Below are 10135 nucleotides of genomic sequence, written 5' to 3'. Positions count from 1 at the left end.
CATTTTTCTTTTTCGTACAGACACCCAGAGCCTACCCCAGACCAGGTCAGTCAGTCTGAGTCTCCAGACAGTAGCCCTGATACTTATAATTTTTGCAAAACTCAGAGGGGAGGGGGAACACATAACAATAACAATAACAATAACAATAACAATAACAATAACAATAACTGAGGAGGAGACAGTTTCCTAATGAGCAGACAGGGCTAAGAACCACGGTCTGGGTCCTCAGTAGCCAGGAGAGCTGGGTTCGGGGTTTTAAGAGAACATTCTGGAACAGTTCTATCTAGGCTTTAAGAATTTCACTCTAAAAAGGGTCATGCCAAGGCATGCCCTGGGCGGCTGAAAAACAGGTTCTCTAGTACTTCCTCGCTGTCTGAATGGCTGGAACACATCCCAGCAAAGTTCACCAGAAAATGGAAAAACTTCTAGAACGCGTACCCACTGCCCATGTCTCACCCCGAGTCTGTGCAAAAGCCCAGCAGACACAGACCCAAAATTCAGACACCAGGACCCAGGCTTGGCTTCCAACCGCAGCTCGGCCGCATCCTAGCAACATGGCCTGACGCAAGTTAGTTTGTTTCTTGGTGCCTCAGTTTCCTCATCTATACAATGGGCATAATGGTACTACCTACCTCGTGGGGACTTTGAAAGAAGTTAAAACATTAGGAAGCTCTGGGAAGAGTACCCGATTCCCAGTATGTGCGTTGCCATACAGATATATACAGAGAGAGAGTTATGTGCCATCAAGTCAACTCCAACTCATAGTGACTCTATGTACAACAGCCCTAAACCCTGCTCTATCCTGATCTCACTGTCTCTGACACACCCACCTCCATTATCCCAGTCACTGAATCAAACCACCTCATCTAGGGTCTTCCTCTGTTCCACTGTCCCTCCATTTTTCTAAGCATGATGTCCTCTCCAAGGATTGGTCCCTTCTTGAACATGCCCAAAATATATCAGACAGAGCTTCAGAAACCTTGCCTCCAGGGAGCAGCCCGGTTTCACTCTCTCTAGGTTGAACCTGTTTATTCTTCTAGCAGTCCATGGTGTATATTCAATGCTCTTCTCCAGCACCACAGCTCAAAGGAATCAATTCTTCTGTCATCCTTAATCATTGTCCGGCTCTCTGATGCACTGCAAGTAACTGCAAAGACCATAGCCTGGATCAGCGCACCTTAGTCTCCAGATGGACTTCGGTGCTCTTCAGCACTCTGGAGAGGTCCCTGACAGCAGACTTTCCCCGTGCGATTCACCTCTTGACTTCCTGGCTGCTGGTACCAAAAGTGTTGATGTGGAACAAAGCAAACTGAAGCTGGTAACAATCTCAATCTCTTTACCATCTATCATGATATAGAGATATAGACAGATAGAGATAGATAGATAGATAGATAGATAGATAGATAGATAGATAGATAGATAGATAGATAGATAGAGACAGAGATAGATATATACACATGTTGTTGTTAAAATCAAATCTCCTCTTATGTCCACATCCTAATCCTCAGAAAAGGAACAGAATAGTGTTTCATCTTACATGACAAAAGAGAATGAAGACCACAACTAGATAAATGTAAACAACCCAGTCACAAAATGGGCACAAGATATGAACAGACACTTTACCCAAGAAGACATTCAGATGGCGAATAAACACATGAAGAAATGGTCAAAATTCCTAGCTCTAAAAGAGATGCAAATCAAAACAACTATGAGATATCATCTCACCCCAGGAACAATGGCAAAATTCAACAGAGCAGCAAACAACAAATGCTGGGGAGGTTGTTGTGGAGAAACTGGAGAGTGTAAAATGGTGCAGCCACTATGGAAGGCAGTATGGCGCTTTCTCAAAAAGCTGGATATAGAAAGAAATACCATTTGACCCAGCAATTCCACTACTGGGAATGTACCCTAAAGAAACCCGAATTAGCACCCAAGCAGATATATGCACACTCATGTTTATTGTTGCTTAGGTCACAATAGCAAAGAGATGGAAGCAATCCAGGTGCCCATCAACAAATGAATGGATAGAGAAACTGTGGTATAGTCACACAATGAAATACTATGCAACACTGAAAAGCAAGGAACTCATGAAATATTATACAAAATGGGTGACCCTGGAGGACATTGTGCTGAGTGAAACATCTCAGTCGCAAAAGGACAAATACCGCATAATGCCACTGTTGTAAAATGAGATTGACATCGGGGTTGGGGGAAACTAAGAAAAGAGGGGATAAATAATGTATACTGCATTGAAACAGATGAGGGAGCGAACTGCTTAAAAAGAATATATTATCAGGTATTATCTGCATGACAACAGTCCAGAATAAGAGCTGCATAGTAAAGTGGACTGGGGTGGGAGTGGGTAATTGTACAACAATGAAAGAATTTTTTTTTCTCAAAAAGAAAATCTGAACTGGAGGGATGGGCAGAGAGGAAAATGTGCAACAATGAATGAATGGAAAACCAAACTCTGCATAAACTTTCATTAAAATCTCAATTTTAAAAAAAGAGAATGAATAGTGCAGACAGAAAAATGGTTGTTTATCAGTGGCCCTTGGGATGTGAAGATCTTCCACATCCATAGATTATGTCAACAAGCCCCAGGTAATCAGGTTGATAACCGAAAGGTCGGCAGGAAGCCTGGTCGTATCCTCCAATCAAGATGTTCAACTTCAGAAACTCAACAGGAGGTTGAATGCTGTGAATCAGATCAGACTAGACAGAAGAGAGGTGGGGTTTTTTCATTTGTTTGAGGGACACACACACACACACACACACACACACACACATCATGTCTTGGAAGGAGAAACTTTTTTAAAAATTATTCCATAACTTGGGAGGGACTGGAGAGCATTATGCTGAGTGAACTAACTCAGTCTCGTTAGGACAAATACTACATACGACCATTATTGTATAAATAAGTAGTAAAATGTGTCTGAGGATCCAAGGAGGGGGGGAAGATGGGAGCAGAGGAGTGAGGATGGGCAGGGGGGAAACCATAGGGTGGCACAATGTGGCGAGGGAAGGGGGTAAAGGAAATGGGAAAGATCCAGTGGGGATCTGGAAAGACAGAGCATAGGTAAATGGTGTTTTAATCATGTTTTATAAAACATGATTAATGGGAATGATGTTATGAAACATACAATGGATGAAGGACAGTGTGAAACACAATGTATATGAACTTTGTACACAAACCAATACAAAATAAAAATGAAACAAAACAGGTGTTAGACTAAACACTATCCACAATCCCTACACAGAAAGGGATCATCAGGGGTCACCTCGTCCATCCCCGTCTTCATGGCCCTGGTGGTTTCCTCATCTTCAGAGAATCACCCCTTCCCTGCTTGATGGGCATCCAATAAGCACACACAGGTGGGCCATCACGGAGGAACACTAGTGGTATCTATCAATCATAACTGCTGTGATGTATGCAGCATTCCCAACCCCCCGTGTGTGGGACGCTGGGATTAAAAGCTTCACCCACAGACAGCTTCTCAGTCAGCCCTCCCAGCTGCCCCACCAGGTGGATCTGTCACGCCCATTTCACAGATGTCAAAACTGAGGCTGAAAAAAAAAACTGAGGCTGAGAAGCACATCTGCACCCAGTGACAGAAAGCGGTGGAGTCGAGGATTCGAAACCCAGACTTCATGCGGTCCAGAGCCTCCCCCACTTTGCTACAACTTCTCCCCTTCTAATAAGGCCATTTATTCACAAAACTGGCTCAAGAGCAGTGGGTAAAACAACTGCTGTCAAATCCAGTCTGAGCTCCTGACGACCCAGCAGCAGCACTAAGCAGTGGAACCAGGTTCCGCAGGCTTCCTCCGTGGCATCGTGGGGTGGGCTCAACCCAGTAACCTTTTTAATTAGTTGTCAGGTGCAAACTACGCTTTCCCTAGCCACTTTTCTGAGCACCTACTGTTTGTTAATACTGTTGAGTTGGAATCGACCCATAGCTGACCCTCCAGCAGGTTTTCAGAGGCCATTTGTCACATGGGAGAAGACTGCCCATCTTTCTCCTGAGGAGAAATGCATGGATTCGAACCACTTGCCTGTGAGTCTGCAGCACAACTCCTTACCACTAGGCCACCAGAGCTCCTTCACTGAACACCTACTGGCGCATCCTCCTTTGAGTCCTTTGAAACAGGTGTTTTTGCTGAGCCCATTTTACAGGTAAGGAAACAAGCAGAAGGAGATAGTTAAGTCCGCCTCCTTCTGGATCAGTGTCGTACTCTCCTCACTGGGCTGTGTGTCAAGAGGGTCCGGTCATCCTGCTCACACACTGCCCCCCTGTGACGGGCAGAGTGTCCAGAAGGCTCTGTCCCCCACTCTCAGCATCACACAGCCCGGGCCCCGGGGCCAGCAGTGCCTCTCCTGCAAAGCCACGCACAGGCAGGTGCCACGGGCCGCGCCGGACAACCAGCAAGGAGAGGAATCAGCCACTCACCCAGGTGCCACACGAGTCACCCCTGGGTCGGTGGGTCCTCTGTGCCCCAGGGGGCCAGCAGTTGTCTGTGCTCCATCAGAAAGCTCTGAAACTTCACCTGCCAGGTGAAGACAAAAATGAAGTGAATTAGACATTGGGATGCCCTGGCTGTGTTTACATGGACGGGTCCCCAAGACCCACATTATAGGAGGCAGTGAGAGTGTCAGGTACAAAGAGGGAAGAAAAATGAGCCAGTCGACGCTGTACCATCCGGCTCTGGCTCCCTGAGTCCTGGTGGTGCAGTGGTTAAGCACTGGCATGGTGGGCAAATCAAACCCAGCTGCCCCTGAGCAGTAAGACCTGGCCATGTGCTGCAGGAGAGATCACAGCCTTAAAGCCCCGGCCCTGCAGCTCGGCTGGGCCCCGCAGGGTCACCGTGAGTCAAAACCGGCTCCCGGGCAACGGGTTTGTCCCTGTTCTGCTCCTCCCGCTGCGTGACCCGAAGCACACGGCTCTTCCTCTTCAAGCCCTTTGTTCCCTTCCTGGGCAGAGGAACACTTCCAAAGGAACAGCGCGCACACACACACACACACACACACACACACACATCCAGACAGCTCTGTGAAGGCCGGGATTCAGTGCCTGCCCCAGGGGAGCCGACCGCCTGGCTCCATCCACGGAGAATGGCTGGATGGGGGACAGGCCACCTCCCGGGACAGGCACCCAGCTCAGCAGGCCACCGAGAACTCAGGGCTGATGGCAGGGGGTAGGGGGTGCGGCGAACAGGAAGCTGAAGACCACGGGGTCTGTGACCTCACCAATACTTGTCACCAGGTACACAGTGAACGGGGCAGGGCTGCTGCAAAGCCTATGCTCACTGCCGGACAAATAACGCAAACCTCTTGGCTTCTGCAAATGAGGGAACACCACGAGTGCCAAATAAAAACGGAGACGAGACAGACAAAATGCTGGGTTTCCGCAGCGGGTCACCTCCTCTGAGCCTCCGTTTTCTCATCTGGAAAAATAGATCTATAGTACCCAACAAGGGAGCTCTGAAGGCCAAGTGGCAAGCAGCTGCACTGCAATCCTCAAGGCACGTGGTTCGAGGCCACCAGCCACTCCGTGGGAGAAGGAGGGGCAATCTCCTTCCGTGCAATTAACCGCCTCTGAAAACCCATGAGAGGATCAGCTACGTATGGGCTGGTTCCAACTCTATGGTACACAATAACAACAAGGGAGCTCTGGGGGCTTAACGCTAAGCAATGAACCCAAAGGTGTGTGGTTCAAATCCACCAGCTAGCCTCTCTGCGGGACTGAGATGGGCAATCTCCTCCCATGCCAACTAACTGCCTCTGAAAACCCACCAGAGAGTCAGCTATGAGTTAGTTCTGACTTGATGGCCCCTCAACAAGAAGAGGGAGTGAGCTCTGGTGGGACAGTCTGGAGGGAGCTACACTGCTGTTCCAAAGACAGCATCTCTGGGGGTTTGAATCCACCAGCTGCAGAGAGATGGGCAAACTCTGCCCGCACAACTTCTGGCCTTGAAATCCAATGGAGTGCCGGCTATGACAGCGATGAATGTGAGTGCTTACCCAGGCGGGAGGGTGACCCTGAGGTCGAACTGAACCCCAAAATAACATCTATCCCCACCAAAGTGGATCGACAAGAGGGCTGGTACAGGGCACAGGAGAGCAATGAAGGCACGTGTGGAGGTGACAGGAGCTGCCGGCCGTCACCTGGCAGGCCAACGTGGCCCTTGGAACCTGACCCTCAGCCCTCAGCTGCAAAGAGGTGAACCTCCCACAAGGTCAGAAGGATCTGCCCCACCCAGGCCTAAGTGAGACTGAGAAATCCTTTCCTGAAGGTGGACACGCCTTCAGAGTCAGCTCGGGATTAGCTGAGGGCCTGGCAGGGCTGGTCAAACATCCTCCCTCCGTGCAAACCAGCAGGGAAGGCACAAGTCGGAGAGGGTGGGCAGGAGGGGAGGGCAGGAGCCTAACCCACTGGGGTCAGCACACACAAGCTACTGCTACTATTATCATTAAGGCGGTCAAGAGGCTTATACATCACACAAGAGGGGACTTACACATCTTTCTACCACAGAGCGGCTGGTGGATCTGAACCATGTACCTTTGGGTTGACAGTACAACTGTTTACCCCTAGGCCCCCAGAGCTCCTCAGTTAATCACGGGTATTACTCCTCCTTGGTTATTTGGTGTTATAGAGTCCTTAGAAAAGGACATCACGCTTGGAAAGGGAGAGGGTTAGAAAAGGAGAGGAAGACCCTTAACAAAACAGACTGGTACAGTGATCCTGACAGAGGGATTGGCACAGGGCAGGACAAGGGTTCAGACCCACTGTTCACAGGGTCACTGAGTCAACTCAGTGGCACCGAACATTATTCATCCTCAGGGCACAGTGCTTAAGCCTTGGCTGCGAATGGAAAGGTCACTGGTTCAAACCCACCTGCTGCTCTGTGTGAGATAAACGAGGCAGAGGGTTTCTATAAAGATTTCTCAAAACACAACTGTTGCTACAAAGACAGTGCCGAAAGCAAAGAAGGAAGCCCCTGCCCCTCCCAAAACTGAAGACAAAGCAAAGGCGTTAGAGCCCAAGGAGAGCCCGTCCTGAAGGGCACCCACAGCCACAAAAAACTCAAAAAGATCCTCACGTCACCCACCTTCCGGCGGCCTAAGACGCTGAGATTCCGAAGGCAGCTCACATACCCCCTTGAAGAGCATCGCAGGAGAAACAAGTTTGACCACTGTGCCATCATCACATTTCCCCTGACCACTGAGTCAGCCCTGAAGAAGACAGAAGATCACAGGGAACTTGTGTTCACTGTGGATGTCAAGGCCAACAAGTACCAGATCAAACATGCTGTAAAGAAGCTCTATGACACCGATGTGGCCAAGGCCAGCACCTTGATTAGGCCTGATGGAGAGAAGAAGGCCTATGTTCGACTTGCTCCTGACTATGATGCTTTGGATGTTGCCAACAAAATTGGGATCGTCTAAACTGAGTCCAGCTGGCTAAATTCTACATACAAATTTTTCTCATAAAAAACAAAAAACAAACCAAACCCACCCACAAAACGCTCCCTGCTGTGGAGTGGGAACCGACTTCTTCGTTGCTGGTTCTCCGCTGGAGTTTCCACGGCTGTAGACTGAATGGAGGAGGCCGCCCACCTTTCTGTGGAGGGACCACTGGGAGATCTAACTGGCAGAAAGCCCCTTGGGTAAGCAAAGCAACCTCTACAGCTCACACCCCAGCGTTCCCGCCTCAGGAACCCAGCAGGGCAGCTCTATTCAGCTCACTAGGGTTGTCAGAATGAACTGCACCGGCTGAGAGTCAGGATTTCAGGGCCTTATTCATTCTCATTCGTAATAGTTCCTCTCAGATATGCTTTGGGGACTCACTTGGCTTAAAGACCAAGGTGTACTTGATCTTGTTGTTGTTGTTGTTAGCTGCCATCGAGTTGCCTGCAACTCACAGCAACCCTATGTACAACAGCTCTGAACCCTGCCCTGTCCTGAGCCAGTCTCACTGTCTCTTAACACATCTACCACCATAACGCCAGTTACTCTATCAATCCACCTCATTCGGGATCTTCCTCTCCTGCGCTGTCTATCCACTTCTCCAAGCATGATGTCCTTCTCCAAGGACCAATCCCCTCCTGGCCACATGCGCAAAGTATGTGAGACAGAGCTTCCAAATCCTTGCCTCCAAGAAGCAGTTTGGTTTCACCCTCTGTGAACCTGTTCTGATGAACTAGTCTAGTGCCTGATCTAACTATGGTATTTTCAATTGTTTCCTATGCATCTGAAAATTGGACAATGAATTAACACTAGAGAAGAAGGCATCTGAATCGTGGAGTTGGTGAGAAAGAAAAAAAAAAAACCTTACATTTTCTTCAGAGAAGAAGGGAGCTTTGGGAGCCTAGTGTTAAGAATTCATGTTGATAACCCCCCCATGCACATGATTCAGAAAGCTAGGCAAGCAACTCTCGTGCAATTTACAGCCTCTGAAAACTCCCTAGAGGGTCAGCTATGGTTCTGACTCCACAGTACACGACAACTTCAAAAAGGAAACGCAAATCAGTCTGAGAAGGGGGAAGAAGGGGAGACTTCTTACATAATCTGGGCATGCTGTCAGGAGGGGCCAGACGGTGGAGATGGACGCTATGCCTGGAATAACAGCGGGTCAGAGAAGGAGCGGAAGACCCCCCACAAGGTGGACTGGCCCGGTGGCTGCAGTGATGGGCGCGTCTCAGCAGAGACGGTGCATGGGGCACAGGACCACACAGGCAGTATAGTCAAGACTGATTCTGAGGCATCTAACAACAGCAACAACATGTAATAATAACGGGCTCAGACACGCCAAACAGCATAAAGCAAGCACCCAGCCAAAGTTTCCTTCTCTTAGACATAAGGTCACCACGACTAAGAGCTGACTTGATGGCAGCTAACAGTGAAATGCTACTGGGACCACATTCCCTCAAGGATCCCAGAGGCGCTTCTAAGAGGTGACAGCCACCCTCCAGAGGGGCTGAAGAAGACAGCTGGAGCCTCTGGGGGCAGTTACCTGGGGGCGGCACGAAGGCGTCACGGATCAGAAAAACAAGCCCAGGGGCAGGAACCTGAAATGCAGACCTGGGGTTGGTGGGGCAGCTGTCTCTCCAAGGGACGGCCCTATGGAACACCAGGGCAATGACAGGCAGTCTAAACTCAAAATCTCATTGGGGTCCAGTAAGAACTGACCCACAGCTGACCCTCCAGCAGGTTTTCAGAGGCAGTTAATCACACGGGAGGAGATTACCCATCCTTCCCCCGCAGAACAAGTAGTACATTTAAACCACATACCTTTGGTTAGAAGCTCAAATCCTTGCCACACTAAAAAGCCCTCAGTACTGCCTATAACCAGAGTGGTTGCTTTCACATGAACACCTTCCATTTCCTGATTGTTTTATCACACACTTAAAAGTTTCCAGTGGCTGATTTCTTTCCCAATGGTCTTTTCAATTACTTGCTATGCATCTAAAAGTTAGCCAGTGAATAAGGATGATGGAAGAATCAGTGGCTTTGAGGTGTGGCTCTGGAGAAGAGCGCTGGCTATCCCGGGCCCTGCCTTTCTCCACGGTGCAGCAGGTGGACTTGAACCACAAGCCTTGGAGCTGCAAGTCCACGTTCTTACCACCAGGCTACTTGTTGCTGAGAGCTGTTGAGTTGTAACCGACTCACAGCTGACCTCCAATGGATGTTCAAGAGCCAGTTAAACCACACATGAGATTATCTTTTTCCTGCAGAGCAGTTGGTGGATTTGAACCATGTACCTTTGGGTTGGCAGCGCAATTCCTTAACGCTAGAGCTCCCTAGATGGATGCGTTAGGAGGATTCAAGGCCCTAAATCATAGCAAGACCTTAGCCTAGAAGCATGGACTCTGCCTCCCACAGGCAGTGAGGTTGTGTTGTTGTTGTTGTGTGCCACTGAGTTACAGCTGAGCAGATGGTGGATTCGAACTTTGCGCTTTGGGGACTGCAGTGCAGCGTCTTACCACACTATGCCCCCAGAGAAGGGAACCCAAGAAGGGAACTTTGGTGGCCTAGTGGGCAGGGAGGTGCACTGCCAACTCAGAAGTGAGAGGTTCAAATCCACCAGCTAGCTGCTCCACAGGAGAAGGATGGGCAGTCTCCTCCGGTGTAATTTAC

At 49.2% G+C, this 10135-nt stretch overlaps 1 pseudogene; it reads left to right on the top strand.

Moving 5' to 3' along the window:
• Positions 1 to 10135, top strand: part of LOC102868675 — a 58269-nt pseudogene that overhangs the window by 4197 nt on the left and 43937 nt on the right.

The sequence above is a fragment of the Elephantulus edwardii genome, unplaced genomic scaffold (genome assembly GCF_000299155.1).
Source record: "Elephantulus edwardii isolate Elephantulus edwardi_28Jun2011 unplaced genomic scaffold, EleEdw1.0 scaffold00089, whole genome shotgun sequence".
Classification (NCBI taxonomy): Eukaryota; Metazoa; Chordata; class Mammalia; order Macroscelidea; family Macroscelididae; genus Elephantulus; species Elephantulus edwardii.
This window is presented reverse-complemented; position numbering and strand designations above follow the sequence as displayed.